The following is a 12,139-nucleotide window of genomic DNA, read 5'->3' as shown; positions in this document are numbered from 1 at the left end:
AAAGACAGACAGCAGCTCTGGCGCGCACACACAAAATGAGACGTATAGAGAAGCTCATCTGCATCCATCTCAGTTAGAGGCAGAGGAGTGAGGAAAGGCAAATTATCCACAGCTTTTCCACTGTCTGGATCCCAGTTGGGAAGTGTACTTGGATATGATGCCATCCTGGAGGATTGCTACATCCAATCCTGGGGGAGGGAGGGGGGAGTGGAGGAGAAGAGGCAAAAAAAAAGGGTGTTTTTCTAATGAAATGCCGATTAAACAACTGAGTAGGAGGGAGGGTGGGATAGAGAAGTAAGGGATGACTGGTTCCAGCCCACTCCTCTTTTCCCATTCCTTCACGTACCTCCAAGGAGAAATCAGAGCGCTCTTTGTTCAGCATCAAGGGCTCCTAAACCGAGAAGAACATCCTCACTGATGCACCCTGCAATTATGGGATAATGAGATCTATGCGTTTCTTGTGTCATCGCTGGCAGCAGTGACAGAACACGCACACTTGCAAAGAGAACAATGCGGAGTCAAATGTGCGGCTCCCGAGGTGAATCCAGGATCCACCCCTGGAGCTGTCGGAGCATCTCACTAAAGATGAGGGAGCTCCACTGCAGTGACCTTGCAGGCAGCCTTAACGTGTAAGATCCATGGTAATAAATGTAAATTGAGATCTCTGATTGCATAAATTAGAGCTGAAGAAGTGTGTTTACAGATGCCTGTGTGTGCGTGAGGTCACACAGCCCACGGGATCTTGGATTGGAGCTGGAGGTGCTGACTGAGCTAGGACCCAGAGGCAGCAACACTCAGTTGATGCACAAACACAGAAAGAGTCAGAATCAATGGGGTGGAGTTGGATTTGCGCGATGACTGATTCAGGTCCAGATAAAACAGACAACCAGAAGCTATGCGGCAGCGTGTGTTTAAGCGGCCACTTCCAATAAAACGGTGGACATAAACGTGCGTAAACACGTCTTCGAAACTCTCACATTTGAGCATAGTTAGACACATTTTTGTTTTTAGCACACTTGAACTGTCCAAGGCGCAGCATGCCTTTTCTGGACCTGTATCCCTTGTGCTATCCTAGGCACTTTAACATTGGGAGTTGGGTCATCTAGACCCACTAGACAGTGCGCTGAACCTTTTTACTTCAATGATTTGTGAACCTCACTGGTGTCCATGCATTTCATGAAATCCTCTTCACCTTCATCCACCTTTGTCATGGCAGGGAGAACACGTCAATGCAAGGGTTAACAGGAGCACGCAGGTTTAGAGTATGAATGGATGGAAGAATGAAAAAGTTTTAATGCAACCACAATAGGACACAATCCAATGCCTCCATGTGCCGGTCCCCAACAGAGGAGTTTGTCAGAAAGGAAATCTGGCATTAAACTAAAACAAGAATCCCCAACTGATGATTTGCTGTGGAAAAAATTATATTTCCCTATCTGTAAATACTAGAATTTGCACATACATTTTTCCACAGCCTGTTCAGAAAAGTGACAAAGTTATTCTAAATAAACAGAACATATTGAGGGAAGCTGCATCAACAGAAACACTGTAGATCCTGCTGGAGAGCATCCGGCTGGCTTTGACTCTGAGACTGACTGTAGGCGAGAGTGTCAGTGTGCGCCTCTAGCACTGACATGCAGCACCACAGCTGAGGCCAAGGGCAGCAACAACAATTATGGCAGAAAACAGCTACGGGCAGACACTGAAGCAGGAGACCAGAGTGTGATGAATTAACAGAACAAAGAGGTGGCGGAGAGATGCTGGAAATGTTTTCCTTTGGTCTGAGCAGGAAGAAAGATGAATGACTGAATAAACGTAAAAGAGATGATGGCGAGTGAGTTTGTTATGCCCTGAAAAGACGACTTGTTATCTGCACAGGGCTCATCCAGCATGCTCAACATCTAGAATTTTAAGGGGTACTTATTCTTAAAGATATTAAGATTGAACCCTTTTCACTTGTTTTTTAAATAGCTAAATGATTTACACAGAAAAATTGTTAAAAAACTAAAAATAAAAGTCTCCAAATATTTAACTTGGTGCAAACTTAAATGCAGCTCATAAAGATTTCATTATTACAACACTCCCTGTAGTCGCCATTATCATGTTTGTTCATAATTCCCTTTTTTGGTTACGTGATTAGTTAAGACGTCATTTAGGCGCACATGTCACCTGTGTTAGTTTGGTTTGATACATAGAGGGTGCACAGGGCCCAGTATTTTTTGTTGACCACTTCCATACATGATTATGAACTCTGCTTTGATGGATCGTATCATAAGTGTCATCTGTGGCAACGATGAAGTGGAATAAATCACGACACACAAAGTGGATTTCATGGTCATAGTTTTTTTGTGGAGCGCGTCGCAAACAGGACCTGCCGCAGCCTCTCTAGCCGCTCATAAGCCCGCAGCCGCTACACTACTTACAATAAGTTAGGGACATTGTGAGAAACTCAGTGGATGTCGCCTTTTTTTGTTTCACTTCACAGGTTTTCAGGATAGGGAGGTAATAGTGTTGTGGTGATAGATGCACCCTGTTTAGTGTTTTCCAAATAATAGTCTCTCTGTGTTCAGCGTGTCTTACTTGTCCGTGCCAAAACCCCAAAATTCTAAAAGAAAAACTTGTTCAATGTGGCAACAATGTCAAAATTCAATGACCTCTGACCTGAGGCCCACAGAGCACATCTGACACCAGCTGAAGGAGAGACTGGATGGATGATCAGACCTCCAAGTGACCTGCAGAAGTGCATGTAGAACTTGAGAAAGAGTGGGACACCTCAGAACATAATAATGAGGCTAGTGAGGAGTTGGAGACGTCACTGTCAAGCTGTCACTGCAGCAAATGGTGGAAATACTCACAATTGACATGGTCCATTTTTGTTTTTTTGGGTCTATCTTTATTATTGTTATCATTTTTGAGGTCATAAATATCAAACTAATGAAAATAGTTTTTCTTCTCATTCATTGTCAGCAATATCAAAGGAAACATTAAAATTCAGACCAAATAGGAAAAGCCCTCACGTAAATAACAATATCCAAACCTTACTAACAGTAGTGTATTGTCACAAATGATGATCTGTACTCACTTCTGTCAACAAATTACAATTCGTATTTTTGTTTGTGAAGACACGAGAAGCTTAAGAGATGTCTGGACTCAAGAAGGTTTCATCTACTTGCAGATACATCACACGTCTGAGATTCTCCTGTGAGGACCCGAGCCTCTCATCTAAAATTTAAGCACCGAGAATTTTTAATATCACTCCGTCTGAGGGCACTTCTTTGATTTTGCAGCGCACAGGTAAAGTGTTCTTGCTTGTTATTTCAAGGTTTTTTTTCCGGAGACGTTCCTGCTCCAAAGCACTGAATGCAGCATCAGCTGCATCCCCATGTTTTATCTGCACCAACAAAATGACTGGAGGAAAATCTGCAGGTGTAGCCAGAGGTCACCTTTGGCACTATCACTATGCAGAGCTTATGAGGGGAATCCAGAAGAAGATGCTCTGTTCAAGAGCGGGAGGATATTTTGAAGCTCTCTCATTAAACATGGAGGATGTTTTACCTGTTTTCAGGCCTGCAGTCATGTTGGGATGCAGCCAATGCTCCTTCAGGTTACCACGGCTGCTTTACATGTTCTGACAGCTTTGTTTAACACGTGGAGTGGCTGTGAAAAACTCATGCTTCCTGGTGCTCTTACAGTGTTTCTTTCGGAGCGATTAATGCATGTGCTTAATAACAGCCGCTGCAGGGACAACAAAGATGTTTATCTACTGCACGCCTTTGTTATGTCACACTGTTTCACTGCATCTGTAGACACCAGAAACTATTTATAACATGGATGCAGTGGGATGTTGCGCTCCCACGAGGAATTGTATGATCAGGAAAATGCACAGATGCAAGGCCATAAACAAGGAAGGTTTCTGCTGTAAAATTCTCCAGTATTTTTGACAGCAAACTGCTGAGCTAATAGCTTGTCAGCTCCACCTGTGCAACTGTTTCATTGTATTCCTCACTAGTTTCCAGCAGTGGCTTTTGTAATTAGCTCCCAGCAATCAACACAAGATTATTTTCCTAATGACAGAGAAAGGCAAATGGTATGCATCCTACTGGCACGGGAGCTTTAGATCAATCAACCACACACCATCATTAGTGGCTTGCTTTACACTTCAAATCAGCATGAAACAGCTCAAACATAATTAAATTGAGGTGGAAGTCAGTCCTCCTGGAGACAGGAGATTCTCAGCAAATAATTGCAGTATGTTTGTTATTAATGAAGCTAGCCGTCGCCACTGCACTTCACTTTTTCCACACGTTGACATAGGTTACTTGTGCCTGAGAGGCCTACCTGCTCTCGGCTAAGGGGATCATTCAGATCCTATCAAGCACTCGATTGGAGGTAAAAAGGCATGGAGCCTCTACCCACTCACCGATGCTGACCTGGAAAGGATGACGCATTAAAGTTCCCCGTTTTTTTTGTTCTCATGCATCAAACATGTCATTTGTATGTTGCTTCCTCTTTAATGCACATCTTTTTAAATTAATTAAAGACCCACTCTGAGGAAAACTGAGTTTTTAACATAGTGGCATTTTTCCAATAATGGAGGACATATTTAAAGAAAATGAAGCACGAAATTGCATTTTTGGTTAGTTTTTCATTCAAATTGTTGTGAATCAGGAGGGGAAGAAAAAGTGCAGTTTGAAAAAGAGCTTATTTGTTACGTAGAAAATACGCTGGGGTGGCCAGAAGCTCTGTGCTCAGCTCCATTGTGATCCATCCATTTATAGACAAATAGATCCATGAACGTCGTTGTTTTCCTCTTCTCAGCTGGAATCTGGATCTAAACTGTACGGCTGGATCGCTCCAATATTGTTCGTCCTTGTTTAATAGCTGTAATGTTAGGTTGGGGTTGTGAGGGGCTGTTTGCTAGTGGGAGAGAGTGTAAACAGACAGCTCTCAGCAATGGGGAGGGGAAGGAGGGTCGCGGTTGCTCCGCACCAACAGTCCTGCCCACAACTCAGAGGTGAATTTCTAAAGAAATACTGCCGCTCCGCAGAAACTATGTCCTAGAAAACAACCCAGAATGCCATGATCATGATTAAAAGACCACAAAATATCAAAATATGATAACAGTGGGTCTTTGCATTTATACAAAAACATTGGTAAGTAACATGTTTCTATGTTTGCCTTTATCCTGACATCTGTATCTCAAAGGTACAAGATGTGAGGATTGGGCTCTGGTTTGTTTTCAGTTCTGTTTTCTTTGGTCTCAGGTTTCTCCCCAGGATCAGATTCCTGATCGTCCCCAGCTGTCTTCATTCCAGTTAATCATCCTCAGTGTATTAAAGGGTCTGGTTTAGAGTTCACCTAGGTGATGTTATCTCTCTCTGTTTGTGGTTTTGTCTAAATTTGAGTTGGTTTAATTAAGTTTTAGGCTCCCTTCAAAAGTCTGCTCTCCTGCTTTTTTGGGTCCTTCACTATCGCTTCTGCTGACAAGACATAAAGCCCAAAACAATTCCCATCCTCACATTCAATGTTACATCTATGATCAAACAAGGCTCAACTATAATATTAGTTGCTATAGACTGTCCTGAGAGTGGAAGGTCTTGGGTTCAAATCCACAAAAGATTCTGAAAATGGGACCTGGTGCTTCGCTGCTTGACGTTCAGCACAAGAGGGGGTGAACCGGCTACAGGCTAGCAAGTGGGGCTGTGTCTGCAGCTCATTGCACCTTCAGGGGATGCAACAAATGTCACACAACTGATGGGACTTTGACTCTTAACTTTATAGGGTCAACTAATACACTCACTCTCAAAGCACATTTACTAATATATTCATCCAAAATACAAAATACTACCATATTTACAGTACAGTGTAGAAGTTTGGGGAAATACTTATAAAACAAACCTACAGTGCTTGCAAATCTTACAAAAAAAGCTGTTAAAATTGTTCATGGAGTAGATTGTGAGACACATACAAATGCTCCATTTTGTGAAACTGAAGATGACTCATCATGTGTCAGGTAGGGAGGGCTGATGAGCGTGAAGGACCCAAAATGCAGAGACGGGAGGCACACAGTTTCAGGGCAAGGGATTTATTCAACTAAAAAAAAGCGCTGCAGAGCAGGAAAACAAAATTAAACTTACTGTGGGCATGGCATGAACACATGGCAGAAGGGAGTCAGGGAAGAGACATTAATGGACCAGGACAAGAGGAAGGCAGAGACGAGACTTAAATACAGACAGGACAGGTGACAACGATCAGGAGAGATTGGAACCTGGGAAGTAGAACTCAAAAACATGACATGCAGGGAACCTTTCAAAATAAAACAGGAAACAGAACTCAAACATGACAAAAAAACAACACGGAAAGTAAAAACCAATACAAGGAAACCCTAACCATGACATCATGTGTAAAGCCAGATACAATTTACTTCCAATAAACTTACACCACATGTTCAGAGACAGAGACGGGAGTTACAATCTAAGAAAACAACTGAATTTCAAAAAGCAGTGCAACAACAACAAAAAGAAAATGTGTTTATCAAATTGTGGTGTGGATTTATGGAATGGATTGGATGAAAGTTTAAAACAAAGAAAAAGTTTACATGTATTCAAAATAAACTACAAGAAATCACTAATAGATCAGAAACAATTAACAACAATCAGGTGTTGTAAAAAGGGGTGGGATCAGACAAGATTTCTCTTCAACCCACTCCATTACAAGCACACTGTACTGTCTTATGTCTTTTAAACCACTGTTTTGATTTTTCAATTGTGTTTGAAAAATAAAGAAACTAAACTAATTAGAAGAAAACAGAAAGACAATCACCTATTTTTTCACAGGTAAGACAAGAATAGGGATGAACAGCGTAGTGGACAGTGCTACTGCCTCACAGTGAGGAGGTTCAAATCCCAGCTGGGACCCTTCTGTGTGGAGCTGGCGTGCTCTCCGCGTGCATGTGTGGGTGCCGTCCGGGCACTCGGGTTCCCCTCATAGTCCAAAAACTTGCTTCAGAGGTTCATTGGTGACTCTAAAAATCCATGAAAACAATGACACATTGGATGTTTTTACATTTTAGTTTTTTTCAGACTAGAAATGCATATTCAGAAAAAGATTCTGTGTTAAACCTTAGTCATTCATATACAATATCTACATTGACCCTAAACTACAATGGCCAAGGAGAAAAAAAAAACAGAGCATGCTCAGAAAATGCTTTTCAGCCATGAGATATTTTTTCCTCTTTCTTGTTAACATAAAAAGAGATTTTTAGACTTTTTTGTAACAGTATTTTTTCACCAATAGCATGACTGGGAGTATGAAGGAAGATCAGTGCAGGATTCAAACCCTGGGATTGACTGTATTAAGCTTTAAAACAACGGAAAAACACTGGAAGAAATCACAGGAAGTCCTGGCGCTGCTGCTGTGTCGGTGTGGGTGTCACTGGATGCCAAAGTGCAGTCAAGCATCCTTCCATTCCTGCTAGATCCCGCTGAGCTACACACACAGCATAGACGCACAGCAGTAATTAAACACAATGCAACAAGTAGCACACACACACATGCACTCATGTGCTCGTGCACTAATTGCAAGCAGGAGGCCTCCTACTCATTAAAGGGCAAATTAAAGTAATCAATCGAAACTAGAGACCAGCGGAGATGAATTCATTTGCTGGGAGTTGATCTCTTTGGTGAAAAGTGCACAGGCTGTACATTCACACATACCACTGCCCACTGACGTGCTATTGTCACACCATCAGATCGGTAATCTTCACAGTGGGTAACGGAACGCACTTCAGGGGATACAAACACATTTGAGGTTTGTCACACTTTCAGAAACGTCGGGGAAAACAGATTTTTTTGTTAGAAAAAAAAAAAAAGGGAAAAACTCTGGCTGACAAATCTCTGAGTCACTGCACACATCTGCAAGGCATTTCCTAGTCCAGCGCCTCTGGAGCTTTTATCAGCCCTCTCATTCTGCGGCATTCTCCAAAGAAAACAGTCACAGGAGGGATTGAGCTGGAAAGCAAGAGTGGCAGGTGGGGTAATGCTCCGGGTTTGTCTGTGTTTGGAGCTGAGTGAAACTGATCACGTCTGCCAACGCTTGTATCTGAATCTCTGCAAACGTCTAAATTCTCAGTGCTTTTTCTGCCACGCAAACCCATCATGCTCACGGTTAAAGCTGCCCCTCCTGCCAGCTCGGCCAACTGTTGCTCCAAGTCCGGGGCAGATTAAGGGAAGTGCTGGCTCCCGAAGAATGCCGGCCTCTCTCGGCTGTGGATTTATCATCCATGCTTTTGGCCTCCGGCTACCGAGGGAAATGAGGAAGAGAGGCCAGTACACTGCAAAAAGAGGTAGCCTAAAAATAGGAAAGAACACTAATCTTAAGGAGAAAATCACTAGGAAGTAGTGAAATGATCTGTCCATGCAGCAAGTCATTTTCACTGAACAAGAAATCTTGTAATGAGAAATCTAGAAACAAGGAGTTCCTCACAAGCATTCAAAAATAGGACAAATTAAAATCTATTGTTCAATAGAATTACTTCAACCTAAATGTTGTGCAGCCTAAGAAGAAGTATTGTTTGCTACTTCTATGCAAATGATTGGTATTTTTGGAGTTTTTATGTGCCTAATTGTATTAGGCACATTCTTGGAAAGGTGTAGAATAAAGCAAAGTTAAAACAACCCGGTAAATTATCTTGGATGTCTAAAAATAAAGTTTTAAATCTTTGCAGGTGTCAAATAGTTTACAGTGTAGAAGTGAGGACCTCTGCAGAGTACACCATGATGCTTTAAAAGAAAAGAACCTCTTCAGCTTTGCAGACTCTGACTTTATTGTGATGCTTTCTGCAGCCTGTTCTCTTCACCCAAAGCTGTGTTTAGCAGAGCATTAGGAGGAATTTCAACTTTATTAGTCAGAGCTGCTGAACATTTTCAAAAGTTGTTTGTGGTTGCACCGAGTCTGCAAATGGACACCACATTACAGTCAGAGTGAGTCTCGGTAAGAAAACAATTACAACACGAGCAACAAGATGTGAGCAGCGATGTGAGAGGCTGGGTGACCAGGCTGTGGCCTCCGGCCTGCACCCATCGATCAGAGTGACAATCCAGGGGCTGCGGCGCCGCCGATAAGGCTCTTATTCTTCCTGCTTATTTATTTTTCCTCGCAGCGGCTGAGGTGAAAGCCATCTATTAGAATGAAAGGAGAGCACTGGAAGGGGTGGATATTCAAAAGCACACGGCCCTCTTCACCTTGGTAGCAGCTGTCATGGAGGGGAAAGTGGTGCATTCTTCTTCTCCCTCCACATCCCCTGAGCTCACATTTGCACATGCAGGCATTAGTTTGACACATGACAAGGAAAAAAAAAGATTGGATTTTAAAGCAGGAGATGGAATGCATCTGAACTCAGTTTCCTTTTATTGGTTATCAGACAGCTCCACCTACTGGATATAGAAAAAAGTGCCATTTGCAAACAACAAGGAGCTGGTGGGAAATTTGAAGTTAAGTCTGTCCTTCATTGACTTTCATGCATTGGTGCCTCTGTCTTTATGATGCTTATAATTGATAAAATATTACCATCCTTTATGCCATCAAGACGTAAATTTCCACAAAACCTTTCTTGATCAAATGGATTGATCTCAAAGATCACAGTAGTTTTTGAGAGATGTTTTCCCTGATGGACTACAAAGGTCCTCGGTGAGCATTATAAACCCAATCAGAGAGGTTGTGGCTTAATCAATATAGTCAATCTGAGCGGCTAAAATCTTTCATAAAGCAGAGGTTGGATGGAGTTTTTGTCTCAGTAAACTTGAATGTGGATGTTGGAGGAGAGAACAGGCTGAACGGTTGTGATCTGCATGAACGCGAGCACGCTGGCAGCGGCTGAAAGACATCAGGGGAAGCAGCTGGCACCGTGATAAGTGAATCGATGGGGGAAAGATGACTTGAGATTTTCTGTCAAAAGTGGTGTCGGGTCACTGCTCTCTGTCGAGACCCATTCATCTTGGTAGATGGCAATTTATCTGTCGGGTTAACCTCCCTCTGCAGACTTGGCTCTGATGTCTCGACTGGGGCCATCCAGCTCCGCTGACAATTCCATAGTGCAATAAGACAATTATAGAGAGCAGAGCAGAGCACAGCCACAGTGCATTAAGCTCCTGTTCCCACATAGTCTGAATCCAGTTCTGTGTGGGACTGTGTCACATTCAGGCAGTTAGTGACAACAGAGCCCTTTTCAGTTCCGTTCAAAAGCGTCTTGTGTTCCAGACTGAATCCTGCTCAGCTGCTGAGGATGGAAGAGGCTCAACCTCAGCACTGAGAACTTTTAGTCAATCTGATGATGAAGACCATCCCTGAAGACCCTCTCAGATTTGGGAAAGTGGAGTGGCCAGGCTGAGGTAACATCTAGACCAGGAGTCTGCAACCTTTAACACTAAAAGAGTTCAGTTTCTTAAAAAACCCAGTGCGAGTCCCGCTTTACCATTTAAAAAAAATGGATTTATGTTTTTGTGGCTGTTAAGCCAGTAATATATATATAACATGTAGCTTTAAAAATGTACTATGTTGGAATGATCTCTTTCTATATCCTATATAATCATTTGGAACTATTTTTCTTTGCTTGTGACAGCAGGACATCCAGGTTCCTTTCAAAATAAAATACACCGGTCTGAAATGATCCTCCTAAGATTTTCTATCATGACTTTAGTGCTCTGTCATCCTTTTTCTCCTTTTACCATTAAATATAAATAACATTTGTGTTGAATCCGCATCCATCCATCCATCCATCCTAACCTGGCCACTGTTGGGGGAAAGCAGGGGACAGCCTGGACAGGTCGCCAGTCTTTTGCAGGGCCACACAATCCCTCCCACACACATTCACGCATTCACACTTATGGACACTTTAGAGTGACCAATTAACCTATGGACTGTGGGAGGAAATCTGATGTGAAATATACATTTATTAAGAAAAAATTTTCACATATAAATTCAATTATATACCTAAAATCGAACAGTAACTTTGTTCAGCAGAAGATCAGAATGTGTGCTTTAATTTATACTAATAATAAATCCCTTTGACAATAGATTAAACCTTTACCACGATTTTGCTGTGATCTGACATGTTATAAATCCAAACATTTATGAAAAAACCTAATTTGATAAAAAATAATTAACCAAAACCAAAAACCCATTATTTATTTAAATTTTTCTTTAAAGCCAAAGTACACAATGAAGGAATAAGAGAGCCACATGCGGCTCCGGTTCCTCGGGTCACAGACCTCTGATCTAGATTGTGGAAAAGGTTGAGTTGTTTAAACAACCAGTCGATAATCTTTTTACCCCAAACTGAAATACTCAGTTTGAAATTTCTAATTAGTTAAACCTTAAAAACATAGTTGGGTTTTTATGGAGACATACTTATCTTTGACATCATTAATTTTAGGAAACTGCCTAAAATCAGTCTTCAGCTTCCCCTGGACCATTGACTGCAAAAACAGACTCCTAGAAATAATTCAAACAATCTTAAAATGTGAAAACTTTTCTCCAAACAACCAAAATAATAATAATATGAGAATCAGCTAAATTCGTCTTACCATGAATTTTTATTTTAATTCAATTCAATCATATTTAATTTATATAGCCTAATAAGACAGAAAATTCTAATCAAGAAATGTTTTCTTAAACTATTATTAAAAAGCCTCTTTGATAAGGTTATTTTTTACATGAAAGAAAATAAGCCAAAGGTTTTTGAAGCAATGGTCTTTTTACTTTCTTACTCATTTTTTGCTGTGCATAATGTACAGCAATAATCTATCAAGCAACACTTATGCAGATGACACTGATATTTCCTTCTGTCTCTTTTTTGTTAGCTCTTTTTAGCAGTTTTTGACAGCTGGATGTCTTTAATTTACATTTTTATCTTTTAGCTTTGTGATGGGGTGGCTTTGGTGCAGAGGCAGAGTGGTTGACCTCTCATCCGAGGACTGCAGGTTTGGTTCCTGCCATGTGTTGAAGTCTTCTTGGGCAAGAACCCCCAAATTGCTCCTGCAGGTTATATTTGGTCCAGTGCTTGGCAGACGAGCTGCCATCAGCGTGTAAATGTGACTAAGACTTTTACAACAATTTGATTTTGACTGTTGTAAAAGCTGTT

This window comes from Oryzias latipes, chromosome 14 (genome assembly GCF_053564925.1).
Source record: "Oryzias latipes strain Hd-rR chromosome 14, Olatipes_Hd-rR_3.1".
Taxonomy (NCBI): Eukaryota; Metazoa; Chordata; class Actinopteri; order Beloniformes; family Adrianichthyidae; genus Oryzias; species Oryzias latipes.
Note: the sequence above shows the minus strand (reverse complement) of the source record.